The sequence below is a fragment of the Thamnophis elegans genome, chromosome 2, assembly GCF_009769535.1.
Source record: "Thamnophis elegans isolate rThaEle1 chromosome 2, rThaEle1.pri, whole genome shotgun sequence".
Classification (NCBI taxonomy): domain Eukaryota; kingdom Metazoa; phylum Chordata; class Lepidosauria; order Squamata; family Colubridae; genus Thamnophis; species Thamnophis elegans.
In genome coordinates, this window is record NC_045542.1 from 97202278 (window position 1) to 97226560 (window position 24283).

At 40.8% G+C, this 24283-nt stretch overlaps 1 protein-coding gene across 2 annotated transcripts in view; it reads left to right on the forward strand.

Moving 5' to 3' along the window:
* The window catches only part of CPLX2 (complexin 2), a 146219-nt gene that overhangs the window by 96413 nt on the left and 25523 nt on the right, over positions 1-24283 (forward strand). The window lies entirely within an intron of this gene.

The following is a 24283-nucleotide window of genomic DNA, read 5'->3' on the forward strand; positions in this document are numbered from 1 at the left end:
GAAATCTCTATGTATGTCCAAGGTATGTCTTTGAAAATGACCTTTCTAGGAAGCTGCTACAGGTGGTGTAAGTAGTAAAGCTAGTGTGGTTAAGATGCTGACAACTGAAAAGTCAGCAGGTTGGCAGTTCAAAATCCAAGAGCAAGCCACACGATGAAATGAACTTTGGTCAATTTGCCCTAAGCTCCTTCCAATCTAGCAGTTTGAAAGCATGCAAATGCAAGTAGATAAATAGGTAATGGGCAACAGTGATGTCACCAGCTAATCTTTCAACCAGGTTAAGTACTTCCAGCATGTAGTAGTAGTAGTAGTAGTAGTAGTAGTAGTAGTAGTAGCAGCAGCAGCAGCAGCAGCAGCAGCAGCAGCAGCAGCAATAAACCTGCTAAGCTTACACAAAGCATAGGTGGTGTTATGTTCATAAAGTGATAAGCAGAGTATCTACACCCGGGAAACCCAGGCTAAGCCTGGATGATCAACCAATAACCAGTTTTATTGTAGCAACATTTAGATCTCGTCTTCAGTGTTTCTTGATAAAGCCAAATAAGCCAGATCAAAAGCCTCTTGCTCTGCTCACTGAATTATTTTGAAATTAGAAGAGGAATAGCCCATAATTATCATATCCAGTTACATAGCCCTACTAACCACCAGAGCAGCTTTTATTCTGAGTGAAGTCTGATCCCATAGGAAAAAGCATTGGTGTATTAATCTTTAATCCTTGAACTTAATGAACACACCCAGCTCTAATTAGTGTATTCTTAATAAAACTCATTAAACCATTTTTGGTATCCATCAAGAGGCTAGAGGGGGACCCAATGATCTAAATGCTAGATGGGATGAAATTAAAAGACAAAATCCTCTCTGTCTTTTATATGGGGACACTGAATTTTGGAATGAATATATATTTTTCCCTTTGATCAATTGCATGTTAATACTCACTGATCACCTTTGATGAAGAACAAGATACTGGGGCTCAGCTGCAAAGGGAATGTAACTCTGAACTTGCTGCCAGTTGCATGTCTGATATTTAAAAAGTTCTTGCTTTTGGATAAATCACTCAGATTTTTCTTTTTCTTTTTTAATGCCAGAAAAGCAAATGAGTCCTATGTCCCAGGTTGGACATGAAATCTAACTAAGGAAGTTTTGCATTCTAACTGGCTGTAACAATGGATCTGCCTCTCTCACTACCTGTAGGAGATTTGGCAAGAAGCTTGTCTCTACTCATGAGCATCTTAAGAGAAACTTTGCTCAAATTCAAGCCAAGTTCCTGTCTGAAATATCCCCAAGCTCCTAGCCTATTGATCTGCATATTAAAATGAGGTCAACCTCCTTGAGTCATAAAACATAAGGTTCTTGATTGAAGCTATTTGTGTTGCAAGTGGGAATTCTGAAGGGAAAATGGAAAGTAGCTCCATGGAATTAAGTGAATTCCCAACAACTTCATTTGGTGGTTTGTGATCCAGAGCATCAACTGCTTCACACATTATATTTGTTTGTGTTTTTAAAGATACATTCCATATCTGCTAAGAGAACTGTTATAGTATGTGTCAGCAAATGTGTTTTCCTGTCTACAGACAAGATATGGTGCAAATCAAACAGCTGGCATTATGTAATGTTCCATTCTTGTGTACACAGTTCATACATAGTCACCAAAAATAAGATTCTCACTTCTTTTGCTACTTCTGATAGAAAAATTATTGATAACTTGACCCCCAAGTATAGGCCTTTCCCCAGCCCTAAAGAACCAGTGCTAATTTAGGGTCATAGTCGCTGTTTGGGCTGAGAGGTAAAGGATAATTTCTACCTCTACTAATAAAGAAGCTCCTGAACTGGAGACTGTCTATGTGCTATTATTGTGCTGTTGAGATCATTTGGTTGGGACACTGGGGCAGTCCCAACAGGACAACAGTTAAGTAATCTTGGCTGAATTCCAAACTAAGCAGAAATATTTTAGCTTGTTTTTTGTTATGTTGTTTTCCTATTTGAGGCAGGTTTTACCGTATGCACTATTCTTTATAGGTTAAGCATTCTCTTTACCTCAGTTTTTATTTCCTCTACAGAATGGGTATAGAAGTGTGCTTAGTAACTTCATTGTTTTGGCCTTTCTGATTTATAAGAGATGCATAGAACTGGTGACAATTGGTCAAGGTACACATATTGCAGTATTGAGGGAGATTTTGCTAGCGATAAACTAGTTAGTATGATGCCTAGGAGTATAGGAAGCAAATCATTTGACCGTCTAATTTTCCCTGTTTACCCCAAGGGAGGATAAACCACAGGTCAAACATAGCCCTCAAGCATCCGTTTACGGTCCCCAAACACTGTATTTCCAAAGGTCTCTTGCAAGCTGCCAGCTGCCAGGAGACTGACTTGTAGCTAACATATGAAAAAGATTGCCTACCTATATCTATGTTGATAAGCTTTGTCCCTTTTTAATAGCAACTGGTGGTACCAGGGGATGAACTAGAAACCTACATGCCAAGCCAATTGGACACCGCTGGTCTGTACATTGGGCTCCGTCCCCCAACCCTTTCCTTGCATGCAAAAAAACAGAATGGCTAAGAAATATCAGAAGCAGCACTGAGGGAAGAGGGAACACTCAAAGGTTACATGCAACCTCCACTACAACTCGCTTCTGGTTTGTCTGTGTCAGGTCTGAATTATTGCTAAAGAATGTTCAAATATACTCCTCCTGACTAAATATTCCAGTCCCAGGATATAACATATTTTACAGTTTGCCTGGATTGACCACTGGCTCACAGGAGTTAGGACAAAAGAAGGTGTGAGAAAAGCATTGAGGTATAGTATCAGGTCACTTATCTGCATTTGCATAAAGGTTAATGGATGGAAGAAAAAAGTGTAATTCACAATATCCCTGTTTTTTATCTGCTGTTTCAAGGCAGCTTAATTTTATATACCTGTGATGACAAACTATGGCATAGCCCAGCCCAGCTCCACCGCGCATGCACGCATGCCTCCCACCAGCCAGCTGGTCTTCAGGTCTCTGCCACGTATGTGCGGGGGGGGACAGAGTGCATGTACGGAAGGTACTCACTGTTAGATCGGGTAATGGACAGGCACACACAGGCTAACGGTAACAACAGCTCTTAATTATAACACAGCAAGTAAGAACAATCCAGTGAAGGTTGAGTCTGACAGCAGCCCTTTTATAGGGAGCTGTCAGACCCTTCGACCAATGAGATTAAACCTTGGTGGAAACCATTATAACTGAAGCTAGTATCTAACACCCCTCCCCTCTTAGATGGGATAATCCTACTGGTCACGTAGTCACGCAGGTAGGTGGGCTTTTTGGTAGCTCTGCCAGACCTGCAGAGTTCAGTCGGAGGGTGTTCTTCGGACAGGTCGGAGGGACCTGTTTTCTCCACAGCTCTGCTTGGTGGAAGCTTCTGGAACCGTTCACAGCCCGCGGCTGGAGCTTCTAGAGCCGGTTCGCTGTGGGCCTGCAACACAAGAAGCTAAGTATCCTGGTGACTTCGGCTTTGAGTTGGCTGTGGAAGGAGTGACTTTGTGCTCCTTTTGGGTAGGGCTTTGGCTAACTCAAGCAGGAGTTACCTCTGGCTGCCTAAGAGTGGAATTGAGCGGCGGCAACTGAGTTGGTCAACGTGCCTTCTCCAATTCCGACTGTCCTCAAACTCTACGAGATAAGAGCGAGGCCCGGTGATGCCTATCACTGTGGCAGGAATCCACAGAGTTCCCCCGGCGTAGTTGTGGGCGTAAACTGAATCCCCTACTCTAAAGTTTTGAATTTTGCTTGTGGAGTCAGGGGGCGGTGCGGCAGAATAGTTTGGGTGTAACCTGTCTAAGTGGGACCTTAGCCGGCGACCCATGAGAAGCTCAGAGGGGCTTCTCCCTGTAGTGGCACTGGGCGTGATATGTTGAATTAGCAGATAATGGTCAACCTGTGTTTGCCAATCTCCCGGGCCCATCCTAGAGAGGACCTCTTTGGCAGATCTCACCATTCTCTCCGCCTGACCACTGGAGGCCGGATGGAATGGCACGACCAGGGTATGTCTGATTCCCTGTGCTATTAAAAAGGTCTTGAATTGCATGGCCATAAATTGGGGCCGTTGTCAGAGATCAGGACGTCGGGCAGGCCATGTGTGGAGAAAAGTCTCCGTAGTACCTTGATGACCACTTCTGCCATAGTGGAGGTCATCAGGACTACCTCTAGCCATTTTGAGTAGGCATCCACAACTACGAGGAATGTCTGGCCATGAACTGGGCCAGCAAAATCAATGTGCACCCTAGACCTTGACGTTCTGAGGGCGTTTTGAGTTTGCTGCTCAAAAATGTCTGCTCGAAGCCGAGCTGAGCTTCAGTCTGGATGTACTTGCTGGATTGCTACGCTCTTTGATTCGCCTAATTGCCTTTCAGTCCTCATCGCCAGGGTAATGGACAGGCACACACAGGCTAACGGTAAGAACAGTTCTTTATTATAACACAACAAGTAAGAACAATCCAGCAAAGGTTGAGTCTGACAGCAGCCTCTTTATAGGGAGCTATCAGACCCTTCAACCAATTAGATTAAACCTGTTCCCGCCAGAACAGAGCACCTTGTTGGAAACCATTATAACTGAAGCTAGTATCTAACACTCACATTGCATTTTGGGGGTACATGTGTGTGCACACGTGTCCCCCGTACTCCATTTTGGGCCTGGAAGGCCTCCTGCACCTACCTGGAAGCCAAAAATGGGCAGGGGGGCAGGGCGCCTGCACAGGGCCACTCACATTGCATTTTGGGGTTTCGCATGCACACTTTGGCCACTCAGCAACAAAAAGGTTAGCCATCATTGTCATATACTGTACAGTACATGAGATCTTAAGACAGGCTTCTAGAGAGATTGGGTTACAGATCAGCTTACAATTGTTTTTTTTTTAATGACAATTCAAAGTCATGACGGCCCTGCAAAATGATTTACAACCTGTCTTCACACTTATGACCATCACACCATCCCTGCAGCCAATTGATCATATTTTGGGGCCCTTAGCACTAGGCTTATATTTAAAATTAGCTGCAGCATCTTGCGGTCACATGATTGCAATTTGCAACAATCTGAAAAGCAAACATCGATTGGGGAAGCTGGATTCGTTTAACAACCATGGTAAAAATGATGACTTGCTTTATGACTGTACTTACTTATGATGGAAATTCCAATCCCAATTATAATCCTAAATTGTGGACTGCCTATAGTTATTACCCCTTGAGAGCATCCACATTTGCAGAGCACAAGGTTAAAGAAAAGTGCCTCGGATGTGGGGGGGAGGGGATGGAGAAATCCACGTCAGAGTAAATGCTAATCATTTAGGTCCCCTTTTGAGCCCTTAGCTATGTTGTATTTTGTGTCCCAGAACCCCACCAGTTAGCTGGGGAAGATTTAAGGCAAAAAGTTCAAGCTGTCAGGCAGATACCAGATTGGCAAAGGTTGATAGGCTACAAGATGTGCAGCCCTGAAAGCTCTGCATGTCTCTTAAAAGGCTGCTGTGCGGTGTTCAATATGCAGAGGGTCACTCAAGTGTTTAGCTCAGCAGCACAATCCAATGATCCTTTCACTCTTCCAGATTGAGTTTGCTTTCCTGTTTGTCGCTCAGATCAGTTTTTCACCTCGAGGCACAGGGAGACACAGCTCTTCATCAAATTGCAACCATTAGCAGGGGACACTGTGACTATTTATCAGGCCTTTTAATCATTTTTGATGCAACCCCTCTCTGTCTCTTTCCCATTAATCACTATCGGGCTCCTGGAGCCAAGCACCAATTATTGAGAAATTCACAGGGCTGGCTAAGCAATCGGAAGCTGATGGGTTACAATAATGTAATGTGAAGGATTCATCCTTGTCCCAACACTGGGGCCAGACCTGATTACTTTAAACCAGGGGTGGGCTGCTACGGGTTCGCCCAGGTTCGGGAGAACCCGTAGCTATTCGGAGACTCTCCAAATGCCACCCCTGGCTGGCCCCGGCTACCTCCCAGGAGTCTCCATGTGACCCATTTTCGATGCAAGGTAAGGCAGGGCCCACACGGAGGCTCAGGGAGGGGGGGGGAACGGTCCTCCTGGAAGGCCTACAGAGCCCAGGGGAGGCAGTTTTCACCCTGCCCGAGACTTGAGGAAACCCTCCAGAGCCTGGGGAAGGTGAAAACGCCCCCCCCCCAACATGGTGAATGAAACCGACTGGGCCACACCCACCATGACCATGCCCACCCAGCAACCAGGCAGAAAACCTGTTGCTGAAATTTTTGAAGCCCACCCCTGCTTTCAACCATATCCCAAAGATTCTCAGTCATCCAAGTTGTGATTGGCCCAAAGGTGCTTCTTCAAAAGGCATTTAGGCTTTGTTTTTTCTTGAAGATGTTTTGCATCTCATCCAGGAAGCTTCTTGGATGAGAAGCGAAATGTCTTCAAGGAAAAACAAAGCCCAGATGCCTTTTGAAAAATTACCTTCAGGATAATCCCAATCTGGATGACTAAGAATCTCCATAAACTTTCAACTATATGTTGCATCTGCCCAATGAACCCCTCCCCCACCCCCCCACCCCACAATTGTCTCTCTCTTTTCCCACAATCCATTCACCTCTGTTTTCCTGCCAGCAATTCTATGCAAGCTAATCAGGCTCATTGAGACTATCAGTCCTAGCAGGACATTTTCATTCAAGCTGTTATGATAAACAGCTATCCTTAGATATCTCTCCAGGGAATTGAGCCCTGTAGGATATTCCTATCAGTATCCTTAATACATTATTATGCACAATAAAAAGCAAAAGACCATGCTGTTCTTCCGCTGGTAACATGACTTACTTTAGAGCAGTGTTTCTCAACCTTGACAACTTTGAGAGACAACTTTGAGATTTCAATACCCAGAATTCCCCAATGTGGCTGGCTATAGACAGGCAGAAGCTATAGAAAGATGCTCACAACCATAAGCAAAATTATGTGTGTCCTGCAAAAGAAATCACTGTCTCAAGCCAAGAAACCTGAATTATGTGATCAATCACAATGTACTTCATGACTTTGTATCGTTTATTTGATTTCTGTTCCTAATCATGAGGAAAACAGGATCAGCCAGTGGAAATCTTACAAAAGTATATCTGACATTTTATCAAGCATCGTTTGTATGTTCTCCAGCCTTTTGTTTTATTTTGTTTTTTGTATGTATGAAAGCTAGAAACTTAAAGTCCTTCTGTCATACTTCTCTATTTTTGGCCTGATTGCATAGAATTCTCCATTGCATCTCGATGGCAAAAAACACAACGGCAGAGTGAGTTTTCAGCAGCAAGAATTTTTGAATCCAAACATTTACATTTTAGAAACTCAGCAAGAAAGACAATGTGGGAAAACGAACCATGAATGTACTGACAATAATTTTATTCTCAATCTTCCCCCTTATTGAAAATAAGTCAAATTGACATTTGTAGTTATCACTGTACCTACTTATATATCCTTTAGTAGTTGCCAAGCTTCTTGCTTCAACCGACTTTCTAGTTTTGCTTTTAGTTAAAAATAAGGAAGAACTAATTTGCTACAAATATTTAGAATCATTTACATTTCTGAGAATGACACAGAGCTTCCAATGGTTTTCTTAGAAAATAAAAAGATTGGTGGCTGCAGCCAAAGCTGTTTACTACCTAGGAAGGGAAAAAACTGCAAAACTAAGCTAAAACACATCCTAGAGTTATGATGGCGAGAAAGATTCTGCATAGGTAGCGAGGTTATACATTCATATGCTATATTTATTTTTAAATTTTATGAATGGTCATGGTCATGATGGCAGTTATTTTATCAATAGGCAAGTGTTTCATAAGAGCACTTTACAACTTGTTCTTCAAATTCCACTTGTCCTTTTAGCATCAAAAGATTGGCTGTTTCTGTTTCATAGAAAGAGGAACATGTGAGAGAGAGTGTGATTTTTTTGTTGTTGTTGTTCCACACTTTCTGCATCCTTTGGCCATTTTGCAAATAATTCATTTGTCCCCTTTTCCCAGCTGAAGTTCAGAATCCAAGCCAAAAAAGAAGAAAACTCCAGGCAGCAGGAACCAGGGGTGGAAAAGTACCAGAACAAAATTTGTTAATAAAAGTTCTCCATAATCCCAATTTTATTTGTTATGTGAACAATCCCCCATTTAAATTAGTCTGAATTTTGTTGTACATATATAGGATAAGCCTCCCCATCACAGGGAGGTTGTTTTGAGGCTCTGTCATAAGATTGAGATCAATAAAAAAATACTAGGAGGGAGAGAGGGAGGAAGGAAGGCATACCTGTGTAGCTTCTATAAGGCCTCCTTTTTTGTAAGCTCCTGACAAATAGACCCAGAGCTGTAAAGCTAAGGGCATCGCATAAGAATCAAGTACAAGGCTTGTAAGTTCAAATTCTGCTAAAGGGTTGAATTGACAATATTTACACCTGAAGGGATCCAGACTTTATTTATATTTATTAAGAATTTTCATATAATAAAAGCCAAATCAAAAGAAAGAGAATCAAAAAAGTACAAGAAAAGAAAAAGGAAAGAAACTGTAAAATTGACTTCTGACCTTCTTTTTAACAGATAATTGCAATCTTATTATCCCTCCTACTTCTTAAATATTTTACAAAGTCTCTTATCCCCTCATTTATTCTGAATTCCTAATCTTCACATCTGTAAATCATCCTTTCATTTTCCCCCCTTCATTCAGCAGAAAGTTCACATAAGGGTTCCAGGCTTTCAGAAAAGTTTGTATTGTTTGTCAGGGCAGTTTCATCATTTCTGCAAATTCTGATAATTTCAGAATGCATTTCTCCATTGAAGAGTCTAATAAAGACAAATTTAATGATGCAGTATAGTGTATCCTATTGTCGGTAGCTAATTTAACATCTAAAATGAAATAAACCCCCTTAAGGGGAGATAGTTACAGGCAGTCTTCAATTTACAACCTCAACTGGCACTAAAGAGGTTGTTAAGTGAGTTACAACCAATTGTACAATCTTTTTTGCCACTGCTGTTAAGCAAATGACTGCAATTATTAAGTGAATTGTACAGTTATTAAGCAAATCCACCTTCCCCCATTGACTTTGCTTGTGGATAGCTGGCTGGGACAGTTGCAAATGGCAATCACATGACCCTCGGGGCATACTACTATACATGCTGGTTGCCAAACACCCAGATTTAGATCATGTGACTGCAGGGATTTGCAACATTCCTAAGTGCAGTGACTAATCGGAAGTCACTTTTTTCATTGCCATTATAATTTTAAACAATCATTAAACAAATGGTTGAAGTCAAGAACTAGCTGCATGAAGCTTCTGACATTAGGTCTAGGCCAGTAAAGATGACAAAGTTCCATAATTAAAAAAGGAGTATATAATTTTTAAAAAGAATATATATGTATTTCTGTTATATGCAGGACTGTTTTCATCTGAGAGCCCCAAGCCAGACTGATTTGGGCTGTCCCTTTGCTTTAGTGGAAAATCACCACCACCATTATTACAGGTAATTGGACCTCTGGGTTCTTATCTCCATGGTGTTAGAGCACCCAAGCATGTCGGGAGGGTGCTTAAAATCCTTCCATCCTTTGGTGTTGAGATGTGTGCTTTTTTTTAGTACAATCATTTCTCTTTAGGAAATAAACCTTCTTGGTCCACAAACATGAAGTGACAAGACTGAAAGGAAAAGAGTGGTGTGGAATGAACATTTACCACTCTGGAAGGAATGAGGTCCTTTTTCAGGTGGTTTTTCATTTAGCAATCCCTCGAGGAGGATGAGAAGATGTGAGAAGCTGGCTTGGCCAGTGGCTCTGGCATCTTCCCAGGGTATCATGGCATCCATACTTGGCTTCACTAAACTGACTGTGGCCAGGAGGTATTATTAATGGGAGTGAGGGTAGAAATCCCCTGGAGATTCTAGGGTAAGAGAAAGAGGGGGATACTAGAAGTTGGAGACTAAGTTCATAGCTAAGGCTCAGAAATAATCAAATGTTTTGCCTGAATCTAAGAAGGAAAGTTGCTGTTTGACATGGGCCTATTGAAGGTAGAAAGGAAGCATCATATTTTTTTTAAAAAAATAATTCCCACTAGTATGCTCCAATCTTTTAGTCTGCTGGTTCTGTCAGTGTGTAACATCTCCTCAGCACTTCACTTTATATTTGACTCCCTCAACATTATACCCATTAGAATTTGCATCTTCCAAACACAAAACTTTTTTGTGTTGCTTGCTTCCTGCTTTATTGGCTAAGGGGAAGGGTACCTGCAGACAGATGGAGATACACTACAAAGAATACAAAGCCCCAGACATACAAAGGAACACAAAGGGAGCTTAGCATCTATCTGTAACCCTGCCAAGGCAGGTGGCCTTGAGAAATAAATCATTGGTTCTTTGGTGCAGATTCAATGATCCCAGCTTTTTCCTCCACTTTAGTTCCCTGGTTCACATTAAATCTGAGGCAAAACTATACTCAACCGTGAAAGAAAAGGAAAATAGTAATGACCCTCTTTTGAAAAGCAGACCCAGGTAGTAGAGTTGGGAGGTTATAGCAAAGCATTTTCAAAATCTTGCCAAGAAAACTGCAAGAACTTGGCCAGAAGTCACCATTGATTCAGCACTGAAAGGAACACACACACACATCCCAAAAAATCTCTTTGTAGCACATTCTATAAATTCACTGATTCTTGCAAAGTGCTTTTAGGATATGTGTAATTATTCAACTCTCAAGCTTCCATGGTTATGTGTTCCTGGGACTCTGCACAGTAGTTTTATTACTTTCTAGCTGGCTGTGCCTTTTTTTCCTAACTGATGTTCATTAACCTACCAGCAATCTCAATTAGATCACTTGGATCTGGATTGCTTAAAGCCGGGATGGCGAACTTATGGCATGTGTGCCACAGGTGGCAGGCGGAGCCATTTGTCAGGGCACGCAAGGCGTTGCCCCGTCAGCTGGCCAGTGCACATGCGTGCACTAGCCAGCTGAGTTCGTGTTCCTCAGGTTCCAGAGGCTTTATAGGAGCCTGGGGAGGGTGAAAAGAGCCCCTCTGTCCCCCCTGGAGGCCCTCTGGAGGTTTGAGGAGCTTCCGTGAAGCCTCCAGAGCGCAAAAAAATGGCCCTATGGGCAAACAGGAAGTTCAGGAACGGACTTCCGGTTTGCTCGTAGGATCAGTTTAATCACTCCAGAGGCTTCAAGGACTCTCCTGAAGGTCCCTGAAGCCTCCAGAGGGCTTAAACTGACCCTACGAGCAAACATGAAGTGACTTCCAGTTTGCTTGGAGGCGGTTTTTTTGCCCTTCGGAGGCTTCAGGGAAGCCTCCTCCGGGGGGGGCGAGGGAGGTTGTTTTCGCCCTCCCCAGGCTCCTATAAAGCCTCTGGAGCCTGGGGAGGGCGAAAAAAGCATGGAAAAATGGGGGGGAGTGCCTCATGCGTGCATGTGCACGGGGGGGGGGTGTCGTGCGTTGCATTATGCATGTGGCATGCCCGCACACGACCCCCCCTGTGCTCCCTTCTTATGGCATGTGAGCCAAAAAAGGTTCGCCATCACTGGCTTAGAGCATATGAGGCAAACGTTTGAAGCATTCTTACAAATGGGCCATTCTCTTTGTACAACTATGGGTTCTGACAGGAGTAGTCTATGGAGTCATGTTCCTATGGCTTTATTTTTGAATGGTAACCCTTTGAGTTCAGAAGATAACCTGTTCTGACGGAGTGTATGAGGTTTGTATCCAACAATGGCTTTACCTGAACTGTTTTGCTTTGCAATCTTTGAACCTTCAGGTCTGGATTATTAATGCTGCTTGGACAATAGTGTGAAGGGGAAGGAAGTAATTAGCAAGAGAGCTGAAAGGAAATATTTGCTATGAAAGGGAATAAAAGGCCTATAATTTCCCACCCAACTTGCAACAGGAGAAGGAGAACAAGAATAATTACCATAATAAAAAAAAAGAGCGAGAGCGCCAGGTTCCTGACAGTATTTCTGTGACAAAAAGTGTTTGAGGTGGGCAGATCTTCCTAAATATTGGGCTGAGAGGGAGATGGAACAAATTTGCAGAAAAGGTCTACACCAACATTGATGCAGCAGATCAGGGCTGTTAAACTCGCAGTCCACGGGCCAGATGTGTCATGCACTGGCCATGGCCATGCCCATGCCCAGTTTAGCAAAGGGGGGGAAGTCGCAAGACGACGTGGGATGACGCCGTGACAACACATGTTTGACACCCCTGTGATAGATCATCAGACTGATAGCTTAACTTACATCTACCCCCTGGGCTTTGAGGAGAACAGCCATGTGCAAGTTGGAGATACAAATAAAGTGATAGATGCAATTCTTCAGGCTTCTCTAGTACTAACTAAAAATTAGAGGACCAGGGCAAAAGCCCATACCAAAAAAGAAGTTGATATTAGATCCATTATGATTTGATTAAAATTTCAGTGAACTTTATTTTTTCAGCAATTTTATTAAAGATCAAACATAATGAAACCAACATTTTTTAGCACGTTTGGCTTCAACTAGGGACTTACTCACACATCCTGGGTGACGTATTTTCCTCCTATTCTGAAGACATTTTGAAATCCAATGACTAGCTAGCATATATTTCACCATTCCTCAGCAACAAGGCTAGTAGAATTGCTGCCATCACATGAAGGCCAGCAAACCAGGCCTGGAGAAGCCTAAGAGGGAGCAAAATGATGGGTGATTTGGCCTGAGCAGCTCTTTGGAGTCACTGTGAAGAAAGAGCGGGAAAAGAGCTCTCTTTATTCTCCTTCAGTTCTGCTCACCAGAACTCAGCCATCTCTCCCCACCTTGCTCAGTTTCCCTGCAGCTGCTTTTATTTACCATCTGTGCCAGGTGGTGAGGAGGGAAGACACCACTAAATACACAACAGCACCTGCCTCTCAATTCTTACCAGCTGATTGTTGGCTGACAGCTTGCTATTTGACTGATCACTATGTATTATACTATTTGGTGAGTGCTATGTGTGTAAGCAGATTATGATCAAATGTATGGACTAAACACTCAAACTGTAAGATAAGTAAAAATTATTGGTGAGGCCCAGCTTCCTGCTTACAAATGGGAATATCCATGGAAAACTCTACACCTGGTTTCCCAAAAGGTCAATATTCCCTTTAAACAGAAGACAAAAGAAAGGGATATAACTGGAAGGTCTTCCTCCCTCTCTTTCCTGCTGGATCTTTCTGATCCAAAATGCAGCTTTAACAGGCTGGCAACAATATGGAAGCACTGCTGTGTGGATGTGTCCTTGACAAATGGTAGAAGGGACATCTTTGAGCCAGAGCAAGGATCCTGTGCAAATGTTAGCCCTTTGCTGTAATCCAAAAAGGAGCATTAACCATGGGTATTAACATTACCTTTATTGTGAGGTTACAGTACCAGAATCTCACAAGTCTGAAAAATTTTCTTACCTCCTTTATTTCTACTTTCCAGAGAACTAAGGAGTGGCACTTTTGAGCTGTTTCCCACACCTCCTCTTCCTGTGGACTGAGATACCAAAGGTGCTTTTTCAAGAGGCAACTGGAGAAGCTGAAGAAGCTTCTTGGATGAGAAGCAAAAACGTCTCCAAAGAAAAAAACAGAAAGTCCAGCTACCTCTTGAAAAAGCATCTTTGGGAAAACCATGACCTGGATGACTGAGAATCTCCATAGGCTGAGATACATTTTGCATGACAGTTTTCTAGGCTGCGACTCTTCCTCCTGTCTCCCAAGGTCATTCTCATATACCATCCAGTCCTTGACTTACAACCATTTATTTAGTGACAATACTATATGTTTTCCCTAAAAGTTCAACCAGACCTCCAAAAGCTCAACCTCGAATGCAGCTAGGAAGGGCAAATCATTTCTCTGGAGATCTGAGGGTTGTTTAAATGTTTACAGGAGATCCCTTGTGCCATTTCTCAGTTAAAAATACCCCTTATTGCTCTGTGTGTTTGCTTTGCAAAAAAATGCACGCCAGTGAGACAGACTGTAGTCTTGAGAGGACTGTTTTAATTGGGCAGATGTACAAAGGGGAAAACAAAACAAAGGCAGGCAGGTTAAATAACTTTGTCAGTTATCTCTGCTATTTCTCTAGAGAAGTGCATACACACATACACTAACCTCCCTTCAGCTGTAGGGAGAAAACCATCCAGGAAGTCCATCTACCACATAATATGCAGTAGGCTAATTGTTGTCTCAGACTTGAAGGCTGAAGCCAGAATAGTAGCACTTCGGGGCATGATCTACAGAGGCACCACATGGCTCTTGCAAAAACTTGTCAGCCCTACAAAATGTCATTTTGTTTTTTGTTTTTTTCATTCATAGCTTGCTCCCACAATAATTTTGCTGATTATTGGATTGCTTGCTGGCTTCAGTAGGCTGCCTTCAGCTAGATCTTTCTGTGGGTTTTTTGGTTTGACTGGACTAATGGAAAAAAGAATGCAGTTGCTCTACTTTGATTGCAGAATGGGACAACTTGCCATGGCCAACTTACTGCAGGATAACTCGCCACAGCCAACTTGCTGTGGGACAATTTAACAATTCTATTTATTTATTTAAAATAAATAAAAAATATTTTAATTTTTGCCATTCACATTTCATTCTGTCCCTCCTTTTTCATCCTTTATTTAATTATTCTATTCCACTATTTCTTTGATATTAGTATAGCTCTTGTCCCGCAGCAAGGTGTCCTACAGCAAGTGAGCTGTGGCGAGTTGGCTGTGGCAAGTTACTGTGGCAAGTTGCCCAGACAAGTTGGCCGTGGTGAGTTGGCTGTGATGAGTTGGCCATTGCAAGTTGGCTGTGGCAAGTTGGCCATGACAAGTTGGCTCTGATGAATTGGCCATGGAAAGTTCTTCAGACAAGTTGGCCATGGTGAGTTGTCCATGACAACTTGGCCATGGTGAGTTAGCCATGGAGAATTGTCATAAATCCTTCGACTATCAGGGTTTGTGTTTCCGAGAATGCTCAGAGCAGTATCATGTTAAGAATTTCATAGTCCTTAATGTTCATTAATGAGTTTCATTTGGGGACTGTTGGACAGCTGCTCTTGACAGCAGCATCATAGCAGGAAAGCAGAGGATATGTTACATCAGAGGAAGGTATTGGAAGAAATTAACATCAGGAAATGGGCAAAGTTTCAGTAGCTTCTCATCCACAGGCTGCACTTTAGCAATTAGCCTTTCTATTGTACAAAAAATTAGCCCAGCACCTGAATGTGGCAATAAATAAATAAATGGAATCATGTTTATTGGGTGTGTTTCCAAAGAAGCTTCTCAAAGCACAGATGGCAATAACTTCTGAAGCCCTGCAATGAAAGTGGTCCTGGATATTCAGCACACAGAAAAAAGAGAGTAGGGGTAAGGAACAGAATTTGTTCAAATTCCACTGAAGTACAAAGTTATCCAATTCACACTTCTTGACTGTTGCCAAGTTGGAACAGAAATATCAATCTTGACTTTTTCAAATGTGAAAAATATCACAACCCAAAAATATACACACCAAAATACATTATACTGGGGAACATGTCGATGTTGGGAAAATATCAGATCTGGGTAAATTAGGACATAATGCATACAAAATTTTGTTTGGAGAAATGTTTCATAATTTTTCCAAAGGACCTTTTTTTTAAGACAACCTGGATGTGGCTGAAGCAGTTCACAACTGACTTAACCTTGGAAAAATGAGGGCCAGAAAAAAGGGACAATTAAGAGATTCTTTCCTACTTTCAAATTGAAAAACCATTCCTTTATTAGTAGCTTTGGCAGGAAGACCTCATTTAGTTCACAATAAAAAAAAAAAAAACCCGGTGTGGCATGCACTAATGAAGCAGTATTTCAGAAAATTATGCATTTGGGGGAACTATGCTTTGAGTTGTAGTCCAAACCGAAATGCAGGGAATACAATAAACCTGCTTATATGGAATCACTACTGGGAAAACATCTATTTTACTCCATCCGTACGGACAGTTCCTTTAGCAACTTGAACTTAAGGTCTTGGCCTCCATCATGATTCTTTCCCATAAAGTAAACAAGCACACATAGCCGACATTTGTATCTCTTTGCCACTGGGTTTTGCTGCAATGCTTGTGTAAGGCAGTAAAGTCTGTCACAGGTTCAGTGGGAATCTCCCACAATTTTAATGCTGAGGAAATGAAATGGTGCTGGAAATGTCTCTTGCATAAGCCATTTTTGGTAGTTATGTAACAGCATGTTTCTCATATCAAAAGCCTTTTATTCCGGTAGGGCTTGCTTAAGGGAGGCACTATATGCTTATTATCCAAATCTGCCCTTTGAAAATGTTTCCCCCAATGAGTACACATTTTCATGATTGAAACCTGAGCAGGACTCTCCATAGTTTATTACCTCTGAATTTTGCTTAACTGCAGCCTGCCTTGACCAACCTGTCTTCAACCTATTCATCTGCTCTTCTGGGGTTATGGTCTCCTTGCTATAGTTCCCTTTAAGCATCAGTACCTGGGACAGAGAAAATAACTTTTCTGCAACAGTCCTAATGTGAGTAGGAAGCTGACAGGAGATAATTGCTAAAGCGTTCCCCCACTTATCTCAGTGAGTAGCTTCTTTGAACACTGGTTCAATTCCATTAAACATGTGTAGAATGGAAACCCATTTCAGGTTCTCTTTCTTTATCTTCCCGAAGTTGCCTCCACGGCCTGTAAGCACTAGCTATGTTAATATTGACATAGAGTAAGACTGTGGCTTTTGCTAGACTGGCACTGTTTGATCATTCAATGGTGTCTTACAACCAGACATCTGAGGTAGTTAGATGGTAAAAGACCAGAGAGCTGTAGCTGTGTGATTGCATTCAACAATGTGGTTTCTGAGGTTTAGTCCTTCCACTGTATCTCTACCTATCATCATAAATGTCTTGTATCTCTATAGGGATTGTTTTAATCAACTTCCAAATTCTCTCCTTGCAATGCTGTGCTATGTGGACCAACAATTAAGTGAAAGGCTCTGACAAAAGCAAGTGCAGAATTTAATAGTCCTCAGGTTTCAGCAGTGGTTGATGGAGATCTTTTTCATCATCTTTCTCCTTCCTGCTCAAGGAAATGAATAATATCACTGTCTCGTTAATCTTTCTTCCAAAGCCAACACCATCATTCCCACGGTTTCTTAAAGAAGTATTAAAGAAGTAAAGTATTATTTCTTGCTGTGGTTCATTAGCCAAGCAAAAGGGAGCAGTGCTTTTTCAAGATCACTGGGGCTGAGGAACAGTCAATATTATAACACTTCCAGGTTTGGTATGCTAAACTACTCTCTGGGATAATTAGCCATAGCCAATTGTTGTAATTAGAAAAAAATGTGCATTTTTACCCTGATGGTAATGGCATAGTTTGTTGAATGTATCCATTTTATTGTCATTTTTTTTATTCATTTATTCACTTGCAACACTGTGACTCAGTAGGCATCATTTCAATAATATTGCCCAGCAATAACAGCTTCATTAACTTTTACAGTACAGTAAAGAATTAATTTAAGTCATTAATTTTTACAAAATCAGATTTTAGGAAAAAGCTTGTGTTCCAAAATCCAAAGCAAGCATGAGAGAAGAAAGCTAATATCATTCAGCATAATAAACATTCGTGCAAATATGCACACAGTGGAAGAAATGCTTACTCAGAAACAAATTCTTCTAAGCTCTTACTTCTTACTAATTCTGTCTAGGATTGCAGGCTCTGGTGTTTTATTTATGCAATCCATGGCCAGTGGAGCTGAATATGTGTGAAAGGAGGCACAACAGGGAGAAGTATGCATCAGAGAGGGTATAAATGATATGTCAACCATATGGAACCACCCTGCAAGATGAAGAGCAGGAATGCCAGTTGAAGTTTCAGCAGGTCTTAAGATCTTCCCATGTCAAAGATGATGCCAGTGTTAGCCACTGCCTTCCAAGACCTTAAACCATGAAATTTCTCATGAAGCTCTGAATCCTCTACCATTTCAAGCAAAGAAGTTCATTTATCCCTAGGTGAACTGGAATGTTTGCTTGTAAATTGTTACCTTTAAGAGCTGGAACACTCATCCCTAAATAAGAGGAGCGTAAACCTGCTGTTTCAACAGACATGTGCCTTGTTTTACCCCTCACTATTTCTGTTCTGATTTTTATGGTCCTGCAGATATGAAATGAGTGAACCAGGATCACAAAAAAGCGATTAGCTAGGTTAAAAAAAAATGAGATGATTAGAGATAATGATTAATGATGCATATTCCCTTAAATGTCTTGAACCAATGAACAAGCTATAGGGCTCCTTATTTGGCCCTTCCTTTTCAGAAGGTATAAATCTCAAAAGAGATTTCCTTTCTCTTAGTTTCTTACTAGGTTTCTCTAAAATACCATTTCTTTGAGCACTAACAGCATTGAAGTACAATTGAAATCAATAAAATTATTACTGTTCAGGCAGAAGTATAATTTCAGAGCAAAGAGGTTTAAAATAAAAGGCATACATAATTTAAAAGCTCTGGTTGAATAAATAGGTCTTTATCTTGTGCTGAAAAGGATAATGTGAGTGCCTATCTAATGACTTTGGGCAATTAAAAGAGGGAAAACAAGTTGCATGGGTGGGGAAATCACAACCAACCATAAGACTACACTTTACCAATTAAAATAAAACACAGGCTAGAGGACATCCACCCTATCTCAAGGCATAAGAAAACAACCAAATGTTTAATGATTTTCTGAATGTCATTAGGGTGGGAGATACAGGAATCTCAGGGAGGAGTATCAGGGAGCAGGACCCTTCACAGAGAAGGTCCTCATTCTGGGTTCCACAAGTTTACACTGTTCAATCAATGGGATCCAGAACATAAACACTACCTGATCTTAACTGGAAATGCATTAAAACTGGACACATATAAATGTGGTTGCAAGGAAGAATTTCTGGGAAGATTGTTGTAAACAATGCCCTGGCTAAAAAGGTCCTGTCCCAGTCATTATTTGCCCCACTTCATTGAAGGGGACATTGGGGGGAAAGTTTCTATAGAGGTTTCTAAGGTTCAAATACAGTCAGAGACAGAGATAAGAATAACCTGGTCCCCAGCTATTTTAAATCTTAAAATAACAGCTTTACACCAATCTCAGCAATAAATTGGGGTCAATGTAGCTGACAATCCATTGTGCAATGGGATCAAAATATCTAGACGTATGAAGTATGCTGTTTTTATTTCATTTTATTTTGCAATACACTTAACCACTTATGTGGTTACACTTAACTGTATATCCTACGATTTTAAAAGCTGCTGGTTTAAAATGTGGGAATCTTCTGTTCAAAGGGAGGGAGGATATTCACTCAGACTGATAGAAGCCAGTTGTTTGACCCTCAGTTGCTCCTGAGAGTGGGAACAAGTTCAAATCAGCAGCTGTTTGGAAGAGTATTGCACAGAAGCATTAATCTGAGTTAGCAAAAAGTGTGCACACCCCACTTTTTAGCACCTTCTTACACAACATTCTTGCTCTTACAGAAAAATCCAGAGCTAATGGGAAAACTCACAAACTCTTAGAACTGTCGTTTAAATCATAACCAGTCATCTTCCGAGAGATGGAATTATTTGAATTACTGTTATAAATACAGGAATAAATACATGAACAGGCAAGTAAGGGAAGTAGAAGTGGAAAGAAAAGAAAGGGAAAGAAAAGAAAAGAAAGGAAAAGATATACCTTGATATTTAAATCTTTATCACATTATTATTTCTAGATAATTCACTTAGTATTATGAATGAGCCTTTCTTCATCTATATATATATAAATGTGTTTGTGTGTGTGTCCACACGCGCATGTGTTCCAGCATAACTCTGGAACGCCTCGAGCAATTTCAACTACACTTGGTACACAGATGACTTACTCTCTGGAAAAAAATACTGTAGGGGTAAGACACCCCTAACAACCCTCGGGGTGTGTGTTCTGTTAAGATACAGCCTGTTGTGTCTTAAAATTGCTTCTACTGTATTGCCATAAAATGGATTCTACTGTACAGCATAGTGGAGTTGCCATGGTAACGGCTTCACAGTACTCCACAAGGGGACTCCCTCTGGTGAGGAAAATCCAACATTAGAAATTATGTTTCATCCAGACATTTTCCCCCTACAAATAAATACCCAGGCAACGCCGGGTTATCAACTAGTATAATATAAAAACAGTTTTATCTATTAGACAGGCCCACCAAAACTATTATCTAGTCTATTTCTAGAAACTAGTCTCCCTACAGACCTATCCATTTGCATCAGCCACCAAGCTCAGAATCCCACAGATCTCTTTTTATCAGTGTGAATAGGTGAGTTCCTCCCTCTAAAGGCATCCATAGCATCCATGGGAGAATCTCAAATTTTTGGCTGGGGGTAAAGGAGTTGGGAGTCTCATGGTAAAAGCAAAACTATTTCCAAGTATTTTATGTCTGCTCGAAGTGAAAAATGACTTGATGGCACATAATATTAGAGAACCAGATATGACTTTTGATAAAAATTGTCCAAGTGGTTGAAGGAATGTAACCTGGGGGGACAGGAAGAAATATTCTGTCAGTTGTCATAAATGGATAGATAGGAACAGAACAAGAATATTCAGGAAAAATTGACTGGGATATTTGGAGACCTAGGAATGAATGAGAATGGAGACTGATGAGTATCTGCTTAGAAAAAAAAATTTGTAAAATATTTGTTCAAATGCATGCGTTAAGCATAAGTGTGTGATGCGAGGTTCCCACATATTGAACCAACCATTGTAAGATCTTCACAAGTACATCTTCGGAACAATTCATAGGAAAGAAAATCAAAGAAGTGAAAGAAATTAAAATGAAAATAGAATGACTGCAAGTAGACTATGAGTCCTGTATGAAAAAATATTAGAAGACAGACTTATCTCTCAACTGAATGAATAAAAAGCAGACAAGGGGAAATGATGTTAAAACAGCTTTCATTTTCACAGAATAAAAAGAATTAATGCTATGAAGTACAGGAATGAAAAGGTGGAATGATAAGGTGAAAGAGCTGAGTATGAGGAAAAACACTAAGAGAATGTGCATGCCAAAAAAAAGACAGACAGATATTGCATAACATATATATAGAGAAAAAGATCATTGCAAAAGAGCAAGCAAGGAACAGTTAACATTAAAAGATTCACCGTCTTCAAATACCTGATGGATTGCCACACAGAAAGAATGGGTTATTCTCTGTTGTTCTAAAGGGCAGGACCAGAAGCAATAGATTAACTTTTAAAGGAAGATATTTCAGGCTACATATCAGGAAGAACTCCCTATCTATGTGCGCTAAGAGCCAAGGTGGCGCAGTGGTTAAATGCAGCACTGCAGGCTACTGCTAGATCAGCAGGTCAGCAGTTCAAATCTCACCGGCTCAGGGTTGACTCAGCCTTCCATCCTTCCGAGGTGGGTAAAATGAGGACCCAGATTGTTGGGGGCAATATGCTGACTCTCTGTAAACCGCTTAGAGAGGCCTGAAAGGCCTATGAAGCGGTATATAAGTCTACTGCTATTGCTATTGCTATCCACCAACTCTACCACATTAAAAAGGTTCCCATCACTACAGATCTTCAAAAGTGTCTAGATATCATCCATAGTGGATCTTTCCTGAGTAGAGGGTTAGACACGATGACCTCTAAAACTCCTTCCAATTCTATGATTCTAATGCAACAGAGTATGAATCTATAATGTAGTATACCAAAGATCAGGGAACTGTATTTCATAGAGAACAAAGTGAACAATTGCAAATTACATATTTAAATTGTACAATTTTGTAGAATATTTATTAAAATAGAAAAAAATGAAAAAGCCTTGACATTGTATGTATGTTTGTATGTGGTTGAAATAAGTGAAAACTCCTGCACCAGAGTGCTTGTGCCCATTTTGTTCTATGGAAACAAAATGCTGAATGTGGCAGGGGAAACAAAAATTAAATTATGTGGGAATGGAGGATTTAAAACAGTATGTGATAAAATCAGAAGAGAGGAGGTCAAGACTGAATGATTTTGGAATGAATGTGAACTGAACGCAAAAGTGTTCTGTAGAAAAGAGAGAATAATAAAGTTCAAAACAAATAAACGAAAGAAGAATGAATGGGTTGAGAAGATACGGAGGGATGAGAAACTCTATGTTGGATGGGGACAATAATGTTCAAAAGAGGGAGGTGAAGGAATTTAAAGAACAGAATATGATGTGTGTGAAGTGATATATAAATGTGGAGGAAGAAAGGATGGTTTGTAAAGCCCAAATGTAATGTAGAAAGCTATAGCAAATGGTGTTGGTATAAACCTGGTTTAGCTACATACATACCCATTTCTTCTTTTTACCATGTTTCATGTCTGGAATTTCTAAAGTTTTCTATGTTTTGTTTTCTCTTCTAGACTTTGCATAAGCTTGCTTACCTGAAAAATAGATAGCAGGGTAGTTATGGATGGATGGATATGTATACTTGTATGCATGATTTTCTTTTACATATACAACTACAAAAAGAGCTAAAGTAAAAAAAAAGGAACAGATCATCTTAAATTTTACTAGTTAACTAATTCCAACATTTGCATGACATTTTCTTGAACAATTTAAATTTAAGGCTATTCTTGGTAGCACTTTTTAAGGTTGAGTTTGAAGTATAAACAATAATTGTTGCAATTGGTTAATTTGGCTGACCTTGAAGACATGTAACAAATAGTCATGAGAACGTCAGGTCACAAGAGCGGAGGCAACTGATTTTTAAATAGTGCCATTTTTCTAGTATTACATCTTATTACCTTTTTGGATTAAATGTAATCCTGATATTTGACAACCAGCTTCCAGAGTTAATATTCAGGACATTGTGGGAGGAGAGCCACTTTAATCCACTATAATCAGTGGATTTCTGTAATCAGAAATCAAAGAGAATCTGGACAGGATATAAATTTGTCAGTCAAAAAGAGGCAATGCAGGTTCCATTGCAAAACAACAAAATAATACAGGTAGTCCTCGACTTACAACAGTTCATTTAATGACTGTTCAAAGATACTGTTTTTCACATTTACAACTTTTGCAGCATCCCCGTGGTCACATGATCAAACTTCAGATGTTTGGCAACTGATTCATATTTATGACGGTTGCAATGTCCTGGGGCCATGTAAATCACCTTTTGTGACTTTATGACAAGGGAAGTCAATGGGGAAGCCAGATTCACTTAAGAACCAGGTTACTAACCTAACAATTTCAGTGATTCGCTTTACTGTGGCAAGAAAGGTTGTAAAAATGGGCAAAACTCACTTAACAAATGTTTCATTTAGCAATGTAAATTTTGGGCTCAATTGTGGTCGTAACTTGAGGACAACCTGTAATAATAAACCATTTCCTATGCTCTTTACCTCAAAGAACCTCAGCATTTTGTTCTCTTAGTCATTGTGCGTTGTAAAGCAATGACCCACAATTCTCTCTTGTTACATGACAGATATCCACAGTATTCCTGCTCAGAAGGAGTCTTTCATACCACCAGACTTATACTAGAAAATCTAGGAAACTCCTACCTAGGAAAAGCAACCCCTTCCACACTGCCTTCAAGAGGCACTGTATGGGCACGCCCATGGAGTCACAACCTGAGCACTATTTTGTATACTAATTTTGTCAACTGCTTGATCAACTTTTAAGAATAAATATACCGTCCATAAAAAGGGGAGGGGGGGTAAAAGTTGAGCTGGCTAAACTCCTGGTGACTTCATGAGCACGTGTAAAAAAATTAAAAAGCTTGCATTGGCCTTGGAATTTCTTACTTGGTCTCCTGTCCAAGGATTAATCAGCCTCCAGACCTAGGCAGGTCAGTCAGATGCTGCCATCTGTTGAAGTTCCTTAAAGTAAAGAAATTAGGAAACTGTTTCTCCTTTTTTCTTGTGATGTATTTTTTGCTCAGTCTCATCTCTCTCCTACAAATCATGGTTACTACTCCAGGCTTACAGATGAGACCCTAAAGGTGAAGGATAGTGGCGCACCAGAATTCATCCCTCAGGGAACCCCATTGAAGTGAGACAGAATTCAACTTTTCAGATTCAGATCCAGGCTGCCCCTTAAAAGGATCTGTTTCAAAAGAACCAGATCCACCCCACAGCATTTGTCTGTTCTTGAAAGTCCCATTGGTGACCAGAGAAGCTTTTGACCAGCTGGGTTGCTCCCTGGGAATTCTTGAATAGGGAAAGAACAGGCTAATGTGAGTCCTGCTTGGGCAAACTGCATCCCACTGCTTCAATTAGCTGCAGCATGATACTTTTAGTAAGACCTGGTGTGGGTGTGGGTGTGGGTTTGTCCTTGCCTTGCCGATCAGTATTTTTCAATCATCGTTGAGGTTTG